At 53.1% G+C, this 13,980-nt stretch overlaps 1 long non-coding RNA gene across 1 annotated transcript in view; it reads left to right on the top strand.

Moving 5' to 3' along the window:
* The first annotated feature begins 318 nt into the window (after positions 1–318).
* The window catches only part of LOC123020658, a 31,466-nt gene continuing 17,804 nt past the window's right edge, over positions 319–13,980 (top strand). Inside the window, exons 1-2 of the long non-coding RNA XR_006414169.1 lie at positions 319–431; positions 7,338–7,578. This is a non-coding gene — a long non-coding RNA (uncharacterized LOC123020658). The remainder of the gene's footprint in view (positions 432–7,337; positions 7,579–13,980) is intronic.

Genomic DNA, 13,980 nt, shown 5'->3' on the forward strand with positions numbered 1-13,980 from the left:
CGGCGGCGACTCCCCGTACGTGCGCCAGGGGGCCGCCTCCGATTGTCCCGGCGCGATCGCCTCTGCGCGCGCCGTGCCAAACGCGTGCCTCGTCCCTCGCGCTGCCCCAGCCTCTCCGCCGGCAGGAGCGCCTGCCTTCCCTTATATAGCAGAGCCGCAAGGACTTCTCGCTCGCCTTGTTCGCGGGCGGAGCGGAGTGGGGAGCGGGCGGCCAAAAATAGCAAGCCGGCGCGGCGCGGCGCGGCTCGGTGCGGGGAGGGGGCGGAGAGCGCCCGGAGAGGAAGGTCTCTCGCCGGCTCGCGCGAAGCAGTTCTGTGCCCCAGCGCAGGGCCGCCTTGGGTGCTTGCATAGGCCGGACCCGGGGAAGGGCAGCCGCCTTCCAGCTCCCTCGCGTTTTCGCCGAGGCGCGCCCTGTAGCAAGACACGTGGAGGTAGGAGCTAGGCTTTTGTGACTACTGCCGCACGCACGGCCCCCTTTGCTGACCCGACGGTCCTATTCCCGCCCTTGGCCTGCCCGGCTTGCAAAAGCCCTGCGCGGTTGGCCACAGTTGCATTTTATACACTGGGGGGCCGAGGCCCTCCAGGCGGGGCTGGAGGTCACCTGCCAGTGGGGGTTTGGATCCCAGCGTCCTCATGTTCACCCGGGAATGCCATCTGCCAGTTTTGCCTCCACTGGGGTGAGAAGAGGTGGGGAAGATGGGATGGGTGTCTGCAGATCTCCTTTTTCCTGAGTTTCCAGTCAGGGACTTGCTTAATGCATCTTTTGCCACCAGGCAAAGCAAGTACCTGTGGGATTTTCTCCCTCAGATGCCAAAATTCCTTGAGGGGGCTTGAATCCTGTGCACCTTAGACGGTTGGTGGGCAAAGGATGGAGAGAAAGCACCGTTTGCTGCTGCATCAGAGCCAGTGAGATGTCTTAGCAGAATGTCTTGAATTTGATCAGAGATATGGGAACCATTTTCCCGGGGGGGGGGGAATAATAACAGGAATAGGTTAAACTTTTTAGGAGCCCTCAATCAACACCATCACCCAGGAGAACCCCCTAACTGTTCCAGGATGGAGAAAATGGGGCAAGAGGATGAAGGGGCAAAAACCATAGAATACTGTAACTTCAGTCCTTTGGGCTTACCTGGGTGGACATAGGAAAGAGCCAGCATTTCAAGGCACTGGGCAAGAGCAGAGACTCCGGTTCAAATTGCCGTGAAGTTCAGTGGGTGATCATGTGCCATTCCGTCTCTCGGCATAATCCTACCACAGAGCGTTGTCCTGCAGATAAAATAGGGAAAGAGGGCCACGTATGCTGCCTTCATCCCTTGGGAGGGAAGGTCAGGACGTATTCAGTAGGAAGAGTACCGCGCTGAGTGAGTCCACCAGAGCCCTGGAGGATTCTGAGATGCCTGTGTGTTTGGCCCCACCAGGGCAGAGACAGTGCCACAGCCTGGCTGTGGGTTTAAGCCAAGATGTGGGTCTACAGCCAGGATGGGAGGGTTGGCCCTTGGTCAGTGGCCGCTTTCGTGGCTTGGCTCCTGGCACAATCCAAAAGCAGGCTGTGAGGTGATGGCTGGGCACATGCCTGTCCACATATATCAGCGCATCCCTGCCCTCGTGTCGTGTTGCTTGGCTCCTGAGGACTGGCTGAGCCGTGCTCAGTGCTTAGCTCATGAGCATCAGCAAGGAAAAACAGGTCATTGCCACCCATCCCTAGAGAAGCATCGGCCAAAGGGCCAGAGCGCATGTAACTATCAACCTCTGTCTAGCAGTAATTTCCGGTTTCCCATTTTTATTGGCACATGGGAGCTGTGGACCTGATCTGGGTTGGGACCCCAGCATGGGGGAAAGGATGACTTTAAGATCCTGATCGGGGTTCCTGTTCCTACCATACAGTAAAAAGGGGTGTAAGGCAAGAAGACAGAGCTTACAAGACTTTCTTTGAGTGGGAGTGCCACAGTCATCTGGCCTGGTCAGTTTCTGCAAAGCAACAGGCGCTTCCCAGCCCATTTGGGAAATCCTTCCAGATTTGGGCTGTGTCTGCAGACCCACTTGCTTGCGTCCTCTGCAAGACTGGTTAGTTGCTTGTGGTTGTTAGGCGCTGACGAGTCTTTCCTGGCCCTCCAAAATGCCCGTCCTTGTCCGTCCTGCCCGGCTCTTGCAAGACCATCTCAGGGTTGGCCTTGTTTTTCGTCTTCTGCCTTCGGCTCTCCCTAGCACGATTGTCCTCTCCGTGAGTCATGCCTTCACATGATGTGCCCAAAGTAGGGCAGCTTCAGTTTTGTCATTTCTGCTTCTAGAAAGTTTTTATTCCAGAAAACTTTGCAGTGAGCGAGTGAGTTGGATGTAAAGGCTGGTTTGTGTCAGATTCTTGAGAGTTGCGTAAATGTTTTTCATGCATTTTTCTTTCACTTGCTCATTTGTTAGACTGTTTCTACATTCATGATTTTTTATGTTGCAAGTAGTGTGTCCAGGCTTCAGCTATTTTACCTGCCCATTTGCTATTTTTGTCTCAAGTTTGAAATTAGGTATTTTGTTGAACAAAACCAGGATTTTGAGCTTGTTGCAGGCAGTGATTCATTTTCAGTTTCCTTTGGACCCATGATGCATCTGGAACCATCAAAGAGCCGAGCTCCACCCCTGACCTGCTCCACCCACTAGGCTCCACCCCCAGACTGTTTAAACCCCCTTGCTGTACTTTCTGGCCAGATGTTTTCAGACTGAATTTACAAGAGCTGAGCAGGGCTGTGCTAGATATGCTGTTTTGGAGGGTTTTCATTCATAGGGTCCTCATAAGCGGGAGATGACTAACTGCACATCGCAACATCGTTTTCAAGTCACAAGTTAGTAGCTGTAGTGAGATGGTGAACACACAGGCACACACACGTGCACACTCAGCCCTGCCACCTTGCATGCTCCTTGGGTGCTTTGGATTGCCTGAATGGTGCTCAGTGCTGGCCTCCTTCTCTCCATAAGGAAGAGGAATTTTTTGAAGTGAAATGCCTGCAAATTAAAGGCAATCCTGAGATTCAGCACATGCACCCTCCTGAAAGTAGTCCAATTTCTGCTACTGTTCGGTTTCTTGGGAACAGTGAAAGACGGAAGGTCGCAGACATCGGACCTGCTGCAGCTGCAGGAACGCCTTGTGCTTGCTGCGGAGGCCGTTTGTCCATCCGAAAGTTTTGATGCAGCTGAGCTGGCCTCTGTTTAGTCAAGGGGACTTTGTCTTGCAGCTTGGATGGGGCTTGGACCAGGGTATTGGCGGTTTGTTGACAGTTTTAATTCTAAGTTAGTATTTTCAATTATGAATTTTAAATTTATCATTGGTATTTCAACAAACGTGTCCAATCCGGCCGCTTTATGAGGTCAGCACGGTTGGTGTCCCTGCTGATGGTTTTATTTATTGAATTTGTTTCATAATGTTTTATGTCTTTTGTTTAATTGTATTTTAAGATTGTTGTAAACTGTCCAGAGAGCCCTGTGGCTATTGTGTCTATAGAAGCTTGAAACAAACAAGTATGGACTGAGTGTGGGTTGTTGTGCAATGTGGGTGAGCATGTTGTCTGAACCCAACTACTTTAATAAGGCGTTTTTGTCAACCACAAACAACCTATTAAGGGAACCATAGCTTGTTGGGTTGTGAACTGTGGGCTGTTCACCATGTTTTGCTACTTTGGCTGGGGTCAGGCAACAGGACCACCCCTATTTCAACAACTAACTACGCATGGTTCCACAACAGCCCACACCCCCACCACCCTCAACACCCAAACGCGGGTTCTGGTGCTGTCACAGCGCTTCACACTTGCCGATCTATTTATTTCATTTCTGCATCTCCTTTCTCTCAGAAAGTAGCACTCAAAGTGGCTAACAATGTCAAGAGACAACATTTAAAGTAAAAATGTAATGAATAGTGGAACGATATATTAACAACACAAAAGCACAACAGAAAAAGAGCAAAAATAGCACCCAACCCAACTGGCCTACATGCCCAAGTCCTACTTACGTAAAGATGTCTTTGTCTGTCTGCAGAAAAGCTTTGGAAACTGTGCCTGGGCTGGCCTCCTCAGGCAGGACGGACACTCCAGAGCCTAGGGGCGGCCTCAGGAAAGGCCGGTTCTCTTGTCCCCAGTGAGCGGTCCTGCAACGGCCTCCCGAAAAGAAAGGCCTCCCGATGCTCTTAAAACCAGGACAGGCCCATGTGGGAGAAGGCAGCCTTTCTCTCCCGCATGTGTACACACACAGTGAACAAGCTGTGCAAGTTCTCAGTATAACGCAATGGTTGCCAATCCAGTATGGGGCCTTGGCTCACTAACTTGCGGGGCAACCATGCTGCTCACGGGCCTCTGCTTTTAGTGGGTCTGACTCCAGTTCAGGATCTCAGTGAGGACGGGGTACAATCTTGGCCCAAGCAGGGCCAGCTCCTCGAGGTTTTGGGTGACCCCAAGAGATCTTATGGCCCTTTCCTTCCAGGGGAACGTGTGGGCCAGAAAGCTTCCTCCCTCCCACCATGAAAACATACTGTTCCTTATTCTGCTGGTCCATCCACTGGCACTTCCTTCTCTAGCCATAAGCATCACAACCAGCCCATGACATCTTGCTGCCTGAAGCGCAAAGGGAGACGATGCCCCTCCCAGACCAGGCCTGAAAAAAACAACTGGACCAATAGCTGACCCTTTCTGCAGTGCAAGGAGACAGCATCTTCCACCACCCCTGAATATTGCAGACTGGCTGGGGGAGGGGGGCAGGTCAAGCCCCTTCGCCTCCGGCTTTTGCTGCCTGAGGCAGTGATGTCACTACCTAATTCTTGGGCTAGGTTGGCAAGGCAGGCAGCAGTGGTGAAGCAAAGAGGGGAGGGAACAGGTAGGAGATTTGTGTGTGTGGAGAGAGAGAGAGAGAGCGCTCAGCTGGTAGCTTCTGGCCACTGCCACTGGGTGGGCAGAGTGAGAAGGAACGGGAGCTGGTCCCAGTGCTGAGGACGAAGCATTTTCCCAGGACGTTGTGCTGGGGACGTTGGGTGGAAGGACGCCGCTGCACTCCAGGCCTGCTTGTGGGCTCCTGGCTGGCAGCCACTGGGTGCTGGAGGGGATGGTCTTCCGATGTTCTCATCCAAGCGGGGAGGGCAGCTCCCAGCGCTGATTATCCCTTCACCAAAACCCTGGGAGGAAGGTTTAGTGTGACGCAGTGAGAGGGACCACCAAGTCACCCAGCAAGCTCCACGGCAGGGTGGCCCGTTAAGCGCAGCAAAACATGGGAGGCAGATCCGTGCCGGTTGCAGGGTTTGGAGGGTTCTTGGCAGGATCCCCTGAAAGGTGCTCCCGGCTGCTTGTCAGGCAAGAGCGGGGCATAAGGTGGCAGCAGCATCTCCTCGCCAGGACTCTTCTCGGGTGGCCTCTGCAGATGCCTGGCCTTGCTTACCCATGGTCCCCTCCCTGACACACTATCTGCATATGCTAATCTATAAGTGCAGGTGCCAATTTATTTATTAAAACATTTTTATGCCGCCCCATTCGCCGAAGCCTCGGGGCGGCTCACATCATTAAGTTAAGATAATTATAATATAAACAATTTGGAAATAAGTTTTCTGAAGAACAACGCCTCTTGCAGTGTGCCCCCTGCTGGTCCTCCTGTCTTCCAGGTCTTAAGTGTCAGCAGACAATGGCCAGCCTAGACAACCTTTCAAGTTGAGGATTGTCCTCTGTAAGGTCGGACGCGTGGCCACCCTATGGCTGAATGGGTCTCACCATTTCAAGCCCAGCGCTTTGTCCATTCCCACACGGCCTGATTGCCTGTGCAAAACCATCTGTGCAGGTGGCAGGTCCCGAGTTGCCCGTTCCAAACCCCAAAACGGGCCACTGAGCCCTTTAAGGCTTGGAGTGGTTCCAGCCCTCTTCATCCCACAGTCCTTTAACGGGCGCTGACCTCCTGGTTGAGGCTAAACTGTGCTTAAGCCTGCATCCAACTGGCAGCCTTTGTTTTTTATTTTTGTTTTTTTGCACCCTGGAGCTCAAGGTCTAATATTTATTTGTTCATTTTAAATATTTGGATACCATTTCCTCTCTTAACGCAACCAAAGTAGTTTACAAAGTATTATGAAATAATATATTGCTACCAAAGCACAAGGATATCTAGGCAAGTCAATGGGTGAGGGAAGCTGCGGGAAACAAGTATGGCTGAGTCATCATTAAAAGCGCCAGCTCGTTGGCGCCTGGCGCATCGCAGCGGAAAGTCAGTGTAAGGAGAGGGTGCTGTGGAGGAGGAGGGTCCCTCCTGTGTTTCATCCAGATGTGACTTCGGAGGATGTGGCCCCTAAAGTTCTGAGTGCGTTAATGGGTCTATACTGGGGAAAGCTGCCTTCCATGCAGCCTGGCCCCTAGCGCCATGCCAAGAGGTCTTCCATCCGAGTCCTGGTCCAGTCCAGCCCTGCTCAAAACCTTCAGCAAGGAGATGGACTCTCCTGCTTTTCTGGGTCCTTGGGGCTGTCGCGACCGCACCGTCTCCCTGGCAGAGGTCCCACACAAATCGGGCGGTGCAAGACTGTGCGGAGGGGCAAGAACCAAGGTGGCATCACTGACCTCCAGCGGCTGGGCCCCTGGACGCGTCTGGGGCTGGGCTTCTCCAGCGTGGCTGGCGGGGCAGTGGCCGTGTCCAGACCTTGTGGGTGAAGGGGCCTGTGTCGCCCAGCAGCACCTGCGCACCCTGCCACATCTCTCCCGGAGGTTTTAATGTTTCACTTGCAGAGCAGGGGCCAAATCCTGCAGGGCCTGCCAGGACTGGAAGGCAAGCAACCTCAGATGAGTCTGCACATATTTGCATGTACCGGTGAAAATGGGAAGGCAGGGACCACCTCCGCTTTGTAGCTGAGGTGTTCATGACAGTATTTGCTGTTGAATAAAGACACCAAGGATTTCATTAGCACAACCTTGCACACACTTCCATGGGTTGACAGCTATAAGGGGTGTGCGTGTGCGTGCCAGGGTAGGGCAGGGGGAGCCCTGTTTATCATATGTCAGCATTTTAAAAAGTATTTTTCATACTAAAATGTTTTAGCTGTTAAATTGCTTTTCTTACACTGGAAATCTTATGCCTACACTCTGTAGTTGTGTTCTTATGGATTGTTTTAAACCATCCAGAGAGCGTCAGTTGGGCAGTTTACAAATGAAAATGATAATTCTCTATAATTTGTTCTCAGTTTATTTTTTAAAGTCGGGGGGGCTGGAGCAGCTGCAGAGGGAAACCCCCAAAGTGTGTGTAAAGAAGTTCTCTCGCTCACCTCCTGTGCACCTGGAAACCCCTGCAAAGCTCAGCTTGCCGTCTGTGTCATGTTTTAAATCCCTCCCCTTCTTTGCAAGGAAGGAACTTCTCAAGCTGAACTGCGAGGGTTTGCTGCGGCGGCTGCTCGCCGGCTTCCAGGGAGCAGAATGCAGAAAAAGAAGGCAAGAGAGGGATGTGCTGGGAGTTTTCCGTGGCAAAGTCAAGAGGCACAGCAGAGCACCGGTGGAGGGCTGGGGAGAGATCTTGGCAGCTGTGGAGCATCATCCCGACAGCACATGACCCCCACACTGGAGAGGATGGGACCTCACCACCAGGACAGTAAGTGATGCCGTGGAGGAAAGCGATACAGGAGATTGTTGGGCACTGCAGAAGAGTTGGGCGTGTTTAACCTTCACCAGTAGAGAGCTGCTGGTGCAAAGCCTGGGCACCACCAAGGCACTTTCCCCCTCGTGGTTAGCAGAGGCTGGGATGCCGAGCACACCCCCCTCCACCTTTTGGAATGGTCATGATGTGTCAGTTCTGTATGGGGGGTGTGCAGGATGGGGGTGCCTTCTGAGGAGGCAGGGAAAAGCTTTCCTGGAATAAAAACCAAGCGTCTGCTGAGGCTGCGGTGGTCCTCCTCCTGAGACACCCTGCTCTAGGACAAGCCTTGGGTCAGCAGAGAGTTTGGCAGAATGCTGGAAAAAGGGAGGGGTCTTGTTTGTCTGTGGTTGCTTTTCTTTTTAAATGATCCTGGAAAGGTTCCTCCCCCATCATTCTCTCTTTCCACTGAGATGCACTATAGAGTTTTGCAGAGGAAAACTGTCCCCAGGTGAAACAGAAATCAAGAGTCTGGCCACATTCAGGTCTGTAACTTTGGGTGACTTCTTGTCTTAGCTCCAACTGGGAAAGCAAAACTCATTAGAGACCCACCTGAATTTGAAGGCAGTGCTGTTCTCCCAGCCCCCATGGAAAGGGGTGGAATGAATAGTCCTTGCTCATCCAGAAAAATACAAATTGGCCTTTGCATCCAAAGTGCAGAATTTCCTAGTCTTTGGCAAGGTTGAAATAACCTGCTTTTTGGAGCCATGGACCCAAACTCTGGCAAGGGGGCAGCTCTGTGACAACATTTTGCATCAAAAATGCCATACAATTAATGTCCTGTTTAGAGCAGAACTACTGTAGGGATACTCTTACTGCATCACTGTGTTATTTAAGATATTTATTTCTTTGAAATGATCTGTGTACAGCCTGGTATTTACTGAGAATTCCTCCTTGAACTACTCCAAAAGTGTACATTTAATACTGGACTGAGGGGGGATCTGTGGCATCTGCTTGCATTTGGGGTCCCCAGCATTTCATGCTGATTCTTTGAGAATTTACTCCCTACCACCACTGGCCTTGCTGGTCACTTGGTTGCCAAAGGGGCATCTTTGGAAGGGAATGACGTGGGTTTTGAAGGACTGGATGCTGCAGTTTTGCCACTTTGACCCTGATAGGTGAAAGCATCTATTTTTCTGGACCGGTTGTTAGCATTGCGATTGCAATTAATTTGTGAGTGGGCATATGGGAGGGAGGGAGGGAGGGAGGGAGGGAGGAGCAGGACTGAGTTTTTGCTTCCTGACCACAAACCTTGTTGATTTAAAGCAGGGTGTGGATTTGAGGAAGTTCCAGATTGCTTTTCTTGAGGCTACTTTCTTCCTCCTCCTCCTCCCGTTCCCTCTTTTATGTGTTCATCTGATAAAGTGGCTAATGCAGTCACTTTATAATGGGATCGATGGAGCTGGCAAGGAGGAGTGGGGCAGAAGTGGGAAGCCCGCCAGGCGATGGCAATGAAAAGCGAAACTTGGAACATCTCTCTTAAGTGAGTGGCTGCAGAAACCTTGGGTCGGAGCTGGAAGAGATGGGATTAAAAAGCGAGAGACTTCCTTTTATAGCCAATGCTGAGCAGCAAAAGGCCCTGAGTGTACGTGTGCGTTTTCCTTCATCCAATCGGCCTTTGGCAGGCTGCCCATGAAACTTCATCAATGCCTTGGCTTGGCTGCACTCCCTCCTGCTCCACAGGCTGCCGAACCCTGGCTAAGATTCTCGCGCCACATGCTGAGCTGAACAGGATACACCTTCCTGTGCAGCTTCCCCTGTACAGGCCTACAGACGCAGGCCTTCCCCAGCTTCCCCCAAGCCGACCCCAGGCTGCCTGGATCCTCAGCCTCCTTGTCCCGAATTCTGCTGAGCCTTTCAGGCTCTGTGTCAGGCAATGAGCTAGTTCATAAGCAGAGACCTGGGAATATCAGGACAGGCCTCATTGGCATGTCTCTTGGTATATCGTACGGTCTTCCTGCAAGGGGTATGTGACCGGTGGAGGAAAGTATTTCTAGGCACTTCCCAGACCGTTGAAGTTCAGAGCTACTCTCACTCTCTGCCCATCTATGTCGTTGATCTAGTGTGGTGGGGGGGGCAGGGGGGGCTTCTGGTCTTCCAGGTGTTGTTGGACCACGACTTCCATCATTTCTCGCCACTGGCCTGTGCTGTCTGGGTAAAGTCTTCTACCAAGCACCCAAAGACAGGTTCCCGCCCCAACAAGCTTGCATAGGAGCAACACCCAGGAAAGAAAGGAAGTGTCAGGCAGGGACAAGCTGAGGCGCTCATTTCCGCTTCATGCCCTTTAGCTCAGTTATATGGAAAAGGTGGGGTTTCAGCTAGGATTTCAATGTGGGGAGGTGTCGGGGGGTTCAGATAGGACAGCCTTCTCTAGCGTGGTGCCAGATGTTTTGGCAACAACTGCCAGCACTGAGCACTGGTTTGCTGGCAGGAGCTGAAGGCCAAGACGTTCGCATGCACCAGCTTTGGGAATCCAGCAGTGGGTGCTATTGGGTAATGGCGTGGGGTTTACGGGGCGGTGGGGGCAGAGGGGAGGCCAGAGCGTATTGTGATCAGCACCAGCCTCTGGAATAGGGATGGTCAGGCTCCTGCCGAGGGCGCACACCCCAGGAGGGGTGCCCCTGCTCTCCATCTTTGCGGCCTGCTTGTTCCCGGCCTCTCCTCCTGGCCCAGAGCACAGGGGCAGCAAGGGAGGGGCGGGACATACCACGGCCCCCTGCCCACTGGCTGTCTGCCTTTCCAAGCAAGCTGGTGGAGACCGTGATGGGGAGGGGGAGGAGGAACAGGAGCAGTGGTGAGCAGTGGGAAGGGAGCCTCTCTGAGGGAGGGCCCCCCTTTAGAGATTATTGTTATTATTTAAATAGGCATGCGAAGCACCTCCCCTCTGGGGCCAGGTGAGCTGCCACCCATGTGCTGTTGAGCATCAAGGCTGCCTCTCCCTCCTGGTGGCACTAAACCAGGACCAGAGAGGACACCCCTTCAAATGGTGGACACCTTCAGAATAAGACGGTCCCCTGGGAGCAGTCAGACAGAGGACTGTCCTCCGTAAATGAGGGCACCGGACTATCCTGAGCAGAAGATGCAGCAAGAGAAAACCAGGAAGGGAGTGATGAGGATTAGGAAGTCCGGGCAAGACATCCCGAGGGTGGGAAGGACGGGCTCTATTTTTGGCTCATGCTACAGAGTTTCTGTTTCCATCCTAACCCACCTGAAGTTGTCAAGGGACGAGGCCCCGCCGCCTAACATTTTTCAGCCCATGGGAGAGTGTCACTCCGGCCCTCGGCCTGCTCGGATCACCTGCCCGGGCATTGCCGTCACCAGCACTGGCTGCATTTGTGAATTCTTCACCTACTTTTTAGCTGTCCATTTATTGCATGGCTTCAAGGTCCTTCCCCCCCCCCCCCCCCCCGCCACAAAATGAGACAGTCCCTGCCTGCTGGTTCACAATCCAGCAGACGCGATTCACATAGGAATGGGGAGGAGAAAACAGCCAAGCGCGGAGCAGCTGCGTCCCTGCTGGCCAGTGGGTGCCTGACGGGTTGTCCTGCTGCCTGATGCTCCAGAAGCGGGGGGGACAGCGGGGACGGCCCCTCGGTGCTGCGTGCCTCCCCAGCAGGGGCAGCGGGCGTCACAGTTCTGCTCTGCAGGCCAGGGATGCACATGCTGCCGGAGGCTCTGGTGACCCAGGCAGTCTGGCCTGGCTGGGAGACTGCAGCACAGCCCGCGCTGCCTGCCTCCTTGCCTCTTAACAGGTCAGCATGTCTGAGCCAGCTGGGATTTTCTACATGGGGAACAGGTAGACTGTGAAATCCCGGCATGTCTTCAGATCATCTGCAGTAGATCAACTGGGGTTTCCCACTCCCACCAGGGTCCACAAAATGCCTCCCCCCACCGCTTGCCCTCCCAAAATAGGCCACTGAAATCAAGAAGGTTTGGGGCAAAGGACACAGAAGAAGGTGGGGGGGGGGTGCGTGCACACACACGCGCGAGACTGTGTGTGCCAACTTCTGTTTTGGTACCAAGAACACATTCCTAAATTGTCTCTAGACATCTTGTGTCACAAATCTTGGCCTCCCTTCTTGAAACCAGCAGACCTCCTATTGTAATGGTGCAGTTCAGTATTTCAGCTGGAAGCTTTCAGTATTCTAAAATAAAATAGATCCAGAAAGCCTGAAGCCCACCTGGTCTTGGTGAAGTCTGATGGACAGCAGGTCTGCGGACTCTTCAGCAGCAGCTTTCCCCACACTTGTGACCCGATCCATAGACCGAACCTTCCTGGAAGCATTATTCTGCAAAACGCCGGTCCCTCCAAACATGCTGAACGTTCTCCATGCAAAGTCTGGCCTGGGTATGGCTTTGGGCATCTCACTGTCAGATGTTCCCCTCCGTCACCTCCGAGGCTGTATCCCTCTGCACGTGATTCAGTGGCAGATGATGGTCCCCTTTGAACATTAGAGAATGGCTTGATTTCAAGTGGAAAAACTGCCCCCTTCCATGCGATGGGGGTGCAGGAACTTAGGCTGGAGGGCTAAACCCAGCCTTCCTGGGCTAGCAAACTCCCCCAGTTCCTCAGATGTCTGCCTCCCTTTCCCCTAACCACTGGCTTTTGCACATTCCCCCACCCCACCCCACCCACATTCTGAAAGGTCAAGACAACTTCCCCTAAGGCATCATTACTGCAGTGGATACTTCAAACTAAACAGGCTGACATTTTTGCCCCTCTCCTTTCACCTTCACCCCTGCTCGCCCCAGAATGTGGCCGCCTTGAGAGCTTTCCCAAAATAGCATCCGTCCCTTGGGCTGAAAGTGGTGCGACACCTCTGCCCTGGGCCCTTCTCCCCGCCGGCTCCAGCCAAGTTATTTCTGAGTTTCAGAAGGAAACCTGGCAGAGGAGAGGGAGGGAGCGAGGGGGAGGCACTCCTCAGCCCCTCCATCTGCCGCGGCTTCCACCTAAAACCGCCTGCCAAATGAACAGCTTCACAGCCATCCAGAGGCCTTGCAGTCGGTGCATCTCTTCCAGCTTGGTCCTGAAGAGGAAACCGTGGCTAGAGACAATGGGGTCTTCCTTGCTTGTCCCTCGCAGAAGGACCCGTCGACTCCGTGGGACTCGCCTGCGCGTGGCAGTGCCGACTCCGTTTGTGCCACTTCCAGAGCATCGGAAAGAGTCCTGCTGGGTCAGAGCACGGGCCACCCAGTTGGGGCGTGCAATACAACACCCCCCTTCTGCCTGGGCTCCCCATCACCACGGCACATAGGTACACGCCGTGATATGAGAGGTGGAGCTCAGCCAGTGGGGTGAGAAGCCACTGAGGGCCTTCAGCTCCATGCCTCTGTCCAGGGCCCTGTTCGTGCTGCCCAGATTGGTGGCCATCGCGAAGTCTTGCGGAAGTGAGTTCCCGGTTTAACTATGCACTCCGGGGAGAAGCCCTTCCCTTTATGTGTCCAGCTGCCACAATCATGCACAGCAATAGTAACAGAAAATGCCAGGGCAAGAAACACGGTTATCATAGAAACGTAGCACAGTAAGAGTTGGAAGGGGCCTAGAAGGCCATCGGGTCCAACCCAGTTTGCAGCAATGCAATGCAGCCGCAAAGAGGGCAAAGGCTGTTTTGGAATGCATTAATACAAGCATTTCTTCCAAACCGCAAGAAGTAATAGTTCCCCTGTACTCCTCACGAGTCAGACCTCAACTGATTTAAGAAGATTCCAGAAACATTGGGAAGGGTCCAGAGGAGGGCAACGAAAATGATCCGGGGTTTGGAAACTCTGCCCTATGGGGAGAGCCTGGGAGAACTGGGCATGTTCAGCTTGAGAAGACAGGGGGGACATGATAGCCCTCTATAAGTACCTCAAAGGCTGTCACAAAGAGGAAGGTTAAGATCTCTTCTCGCTGATACCAGAGTGTAGGATATGGAGTAATCAATTCAAGTTGTGACAACCCAGATTCAGGCTGGACATCAGGAAAAGCGTCCTCACTGTCAGAGCAACACAACAGTGGAACCAGCTGCCTGGAGAGGTGGTGGGCTCTCCACCATTAGAGATATTCAGAAAGAAACTGGACAGGCATCTGAGTGGGATGGTGCGAATTGGTGACCTGCCACAACAGAGGGTAGGACCCAATGGGCTTCTTTTTGTAGCACCTCACAAGTCCTTTTTGGCTTAACTATCCTAAATAGAAACATAGAAACTGAGCGAGTCAGAAGGGGTTTCCTGGGCCATGTAGTCTGACCCCCGCCTCCACTCATGACATGCTCACCATGTGCATGTCCAGCCTATCCTTGAACACCCGCACCGATGGGGCCTCAACCACCTCCTGTGGAAGCCCATTCCACACCCTCGGGGTCCTGAATGTCAGGAAGT

Source organism: Varanus komodoensis, unplaced genomic scaffold, assembly GCF_004798865.1.
Source record: "Varanus komodoensis strain SLA01 unplaced genomic scaffold, ASM479886v1 scaffold15, whole genome shotgun sequence".
Taxonomy (NCBI): domain Eukaryota; kingdom Metazoa; phylum Chordata; class Lepidosauria; order Squamata; family Varanidae; genus Varanus; species Varanus komodoensis.